General features: G+C 34.7%; 1 pseudogene; it reads right to left on the bottom strand.

Moving 5' to 3' along the window:
- Positions 1 to 1,598: 1,598 nt before the first annotated feature.
- On the bottom strand, positions 1,599 to 4,805 carry LOC132641699 (LEAF RUST 10 DISEASE-RESISTANCE LOCUS RECEPTOR-LIKE PROTEIN KINASE-like 1.1; annotated as a pseudogene).
- Between the last annotated feature and the right edge of the window lie 225 nt (positions 4,806 to 5,030).

Raw genomic sequence — 5,030 nt, 5'->3', positions numbered from 1 at the left:
CCTAAAAAGGGCTGAGCCCATTTAAATCGTCTGACTCTTCTATTTTATTTTTATTCTTGCGCATTTAATTTGTAATTAAATGACTAACACTTTATTTGTTTTATTTGCTTAGATTAGGCGAGCCTTAGCAGAATTAGTAGGATTGATTTTAGTAAAATGGGTGGGAAGGACCAATAATTAATTTCATAGTTTCGTTTTCTTCTTTCATATTAAATTATTTATAGTACCTACAATATTTTAAAGCAAATTGATTTTCGAGGACGTGAAGCCATAAACATGTATTTTGAATTAAGATCATATTTTCATTCTTACTGTATTAAAAATTTCAAAACATTCACTAATGCGCAAATATAAACTCAAGTATATTCTATAAATTTTTTCTTAAGTTTCATCCGATTGTATGCGTTCTCTTAGTCAAATATAACTAAACAAGAGTGATAAAAAAAATTGAAAGAAACTTATGGCCTTTTCATCATATTTAAGAATACAAGCTTAGGCATTTCTACACCATCATATTCATATAATATGACTCTTATCTAAAGATCACATTTGTCAAATAATCTTTTAAAAGGCTATTATTCATACGTAAATTATCCTATTTTTTACAAATCTTATTTTTGAATAATATTACTATATTTTTTATTTAAGGCTTTAGCAATATCTTTAAATCTCATTTAACCTTTAGAATCTTCTTTTTTACGCAAACTATTATGTTTTCTACAAGTATTATTTTAAACAACGCTATTATACTTTTGTTTAAAGTCTTAACAACATTTATAAGTCATGTTTTCAAAATTGCATTAGAAGTACTCTTTTATACAAATTATTATTTTTCTGCAAATCTTATTTTAAATAGCATTCTTACATGGCTGTTTACAACTTTGGGCCTATTTACAAAGCTGTATTATTTTTTTAATACTATACTTACATTTAGCCTAATTAATTATAAGTTCGGTCGGTTAACCATTGTTAATGGGTCTTAAAGGATGCCTAATACCTTCCCTTTTGACTAATTGAACCCTTACCTAGGATCTTAAGTTTCGCAGACCTTAAACAGAGCTAACTTTAGAAAATAACTTTAATAAACTTTAGGTGTCCTAATTCATCATAAATAATTAGGTGGCAACTCCTTAACATAAACAAAAAATAGGAATCACCAATATGTCGTACTTCTAATTTAACCCGGGTTAAAATGAGGTATGACATGTCCCATATTGATTGATGGAATGGACTATTGTCTTTTTATATGATTTTAGGTAGTTCTGGTTTCGTGAGTTAGTTTTGGGATTGAGTTAGCTCGAACGTTCATTTTATTCAACATGGTATTAGAATGAAGCTCCTCTTTGCTTATGATTTATCCAATATTAGAGCCTTATGTTATATTCCACACTCCAAATATTCAATCTTGAGCATACCCGAGGTGTAAAATATCGTCGGGTGCGTGTCGGATCCTTCAAAAGCTATGCATTGTTTAAGGATCCAACATGTGCTACAACATTCTTTAAGGGTCCAAGCAACATAGCTTGGTAACAAAGAAAATCAGAAAAGTAGTTAATTGCAGGAACACTGACAGTTGAAAAGCAAAAAGAAGCATAACATCAAGAACATAATTTTTGATATGTACATTCCTTGTATCTTGAGCTCATCCGATGTTTTAGCCAAGAGTTGGTAGATTTTGAAGTCTGAAAGTACATTATTCTATACATTCCTAAGATATTCACCTATGGTGCTCGGACACTTTAAAAATATCGTGCGGTGTGTGTCGGATCCTCCAAAAGCCATGAATTTTTAAGGATCCAACACCGGTGCTGGGTCCGAACAACATAGATATTCACTCACTAGTGCTTGTTGCGGTAGAGCCACTAATCCATATCTCCCTATTAGTATCTGAAGAACTTAGGAACTTAACTTTCTTGAGCAATGCCGCTTCATCTGATTCAGGGGGAAAAGGAGTGATATTGACACCCCTAGACTTGATTAAGTTATAACTGAAAGTATCACATAAGGTCTTCTCAATTTGATGAAACTCTCCACTTTGAATCTTTCTTAAAATGTCCAATACTTCATCCATTGTTGGCCGAATATCCTTCTCGAGTTGCAAGCACCGAAAAGCTAGCTTCGCGATAGAGATAGTCATTCTCTTAACAAGCGTATCTAACTTAAACCCGAGCGATGGATCGATCAGTTCATCAAATGCACATCTTTGTATGCTGTTTATAGCAAAGTTAGCCAAATTGATCTCGTTCTTATGCCTACTTATATCCACTACTTGCATTAACGATACGAGCTCGATTAGGACAACGCCAAAACTATAAACATCACTTTTGTCAGTCAGGTGATAACATTCGTGATACTCAGGATCCAGGCGTCCCTTGAGGAACGACTGATATGTGAGAAACGTCATTAGGGAAAAGCCTCGAGAGCCCAAAATCTGCAACTTTGACACGATAGTTGTTGTCAAGAAGGATGTTATTAGTCTTGACATCGCGATGAATTACATCAGAAGCATGGAGATAAGCCAATGCACTGGCTGTTTCTAATGCAATGTTCATGCGGATGGGCCACGTGAGCAATCCCTCTGCCGCTCTTTTGCCATGGAGATGATCAGCAACTGTTGCATTAGGAATATATTAGTAAACAAGGAGAAGTTCACGGCTTCGTCTTGATGTGCAGCCATAAAGGGACACAAGATTTTGGTGCCTCAAACGAGTAAGAATCTCAATTTCGTTTATGAACTGTTGCATTCTCTTGCAATTGTGCTCATAGAGGCATTTTACTGCAACTTCTCTTCCATCATATAGTTTTCCTAATTCATAATGTGCAAGAACAATGAGGTACTGAGTTTTCCAACATATATAGTAAAAGTTGATTAGTTGAACACTCTTCGTCAAAAAATATACAGTGTATATAGAAAATTATACTAAGTATAAAGATCAAAATTTGCATTTTATACATATATATTAAATATTATACACCCGTAGCGAAATTCTTGGTTTCGCCACGGTCAGCTTGGACACATGCTACTTTTACCTTTTGGAAATTGGTGCCTTTTTAACATAATTCTTAGGTTCAAAGATAAACTTACCATAATATACAGTTCCAAAACCTCCATCTCCAAGTTCATTAGATGGATTAAAATTGTTGGAGGCTTCCTTAAGTTCAGCATAAGTGAAAACGGGAACCTGAAAACCAAAATATCTGCTCTCTACCTCAAGATTCCGACGAAATTGTGTAGAACCATTCTTCCCTGTCTTGCGACACCGGACAGAAAAGATGACAATGGAAGATACTAGGATCAAACTGACTCCACTTAAAACTAGAAAAACACAAGATACATTAATCAAAGTTTGAATCTTTGAAAGTGTACTACTAAGGGGCGGAGCCAGGGGGTTCGCCGAATAAATTACATTGTATATACAACAACATACCCAGTGTAATCCCACAATTGGGATCTGGGGAGGACAGAGTGTATGCAGACCTTACCCCTACCTTGGGAGGTAGGTAGAGAAGCTGTTTCCAATAGATCCTCGGCTCAGAATAAAGCAATAACAAAAAAGCAGGTCTAATAGGAAAACGGAACAATAATCACAACAAAACAGTATGCTAAGTAATACATTGTATATACAAGGTCAAAATTATTTTTTATGTATATTTAGTAGATGTTGAATTCCCTTGGCTTCTTGTGTTTATTTTTTTATATTTAGATTATCCTTATTGAAAATTCTGACTCCGCCACTGACTACTATAAAGTAAAAATATTGCTATTGGCAACAAATATTGGTAATAACAGACAATTACCTGAAGCCAGAATAATCATTCTCAACTTACTTTGTCCTTTTTGTCCTGCAGTAAAAGAAAAATAAAGCTTTTTAGATTGACCTCAATAGAACAAGCAGAGCAAGAGTTTTTTTTTCACCAAAATTTAAGTTGCTTATACCTTTGGAACGGCGAAAGTTGTGTTCGTCGCCGATCAGACATTTCCCTCCTTTGTCAAGACAGTCATGACAATCTTTAGACAACTCCCAGTCTAGAAGAATACTAGAAGTCAACAGTTCAAACAAGTCACTGGAATATGATTTAGATGGTGTAGGCAATGGAATTGGCAATTGTACCAGTGAACAGAGCTTTGGAAGTTCGCCACTTATCTTAGCACCAGTATTTGCCAATGCTTTTTTGGGATGGTGATAGTAAACATTAAAATCTTTACACTTATTGTATCTATCAAAATCTTGGAAAAAGGAATCAGTTGTCTTTTGGATATTGTTGTCATGACTATGTTTGCATCTGTACAAGGTTAAATTATGAACAATTTGGAAAGAAATCAAAGGGGAGTTTGGAAATGAGAATTTTTTATAAAAAGACTTGCAACTTTTGTTTTCTAAGTGCTTGTGAAGCTTAGGATCTGAAATCAGGAAAAAATCACCCTTCTTGACTAAAGCATCATATTTGTGTCCACCAAGGTCAATCTTTGGATATGGTTTAGCCTGACAATTAAACTTGCACAATCCGCGCCCAGGGTTGCTGGAATCTGTGAAAGAAAACTTCATAACTCCGAGTCTTCGACACTCGAATTCCTCGGTGCAGTTGGATTCGAAGCTACCTTGTACTTGAAGTAGGTTAAAGATCATTAACCAACACAAAAACAAGAAAGTAGAAGCCATATCAAGAAAATTGGAAAAGTGAGTTCTTCTGCAATATTATTCTTGTTATCTGGTTTAATATTCTACCTGTGGATTTGGAATTTTGTTACAGACTTGAGGAAAGGGAAAAAGATTCAATAGAGGGCCAAGATGGAAGACTTTTCCACTCTCCTTACTCATTGACTAAGTACTATGTAAAGACTTGACTCATTGCCTCTTAAGGTACGATATTTCTACTCCTTTTTTATCTGTTTTAAGCAAAATCTCATGCATAATCTTAATAAGCATGTGCCTTCTTTCCTAAGCAAAAGGTAAGTATTCTGGCTCACATCTTATTACCAGGAGAGAAAGGGAAGTGGTAAGAACAAGAAGTATTTTGGTTATGGGTCA

Source organism: Lycium barbarum, chromosome 5 (assembly GCF_019175385.1).
Source record: "Lycium barbarum isolate Lr01 chromosome 5, ASM1917538v2, whole genome shotgun sequence".
In the NCBI taxonomy this organism is placed as follows: domain Eukaryota; kingdom Viridiplantae; phylum Streptophyta; class Magnoliopsida; order Solanales; family Solanaceae; genus Lycium; species Lycium barbarum.
The sequence above is the reverse complement of the archived record's forward strand: the minus strand, read 5'-3'. Positions and strand labels throughout refer to the sequence as shown.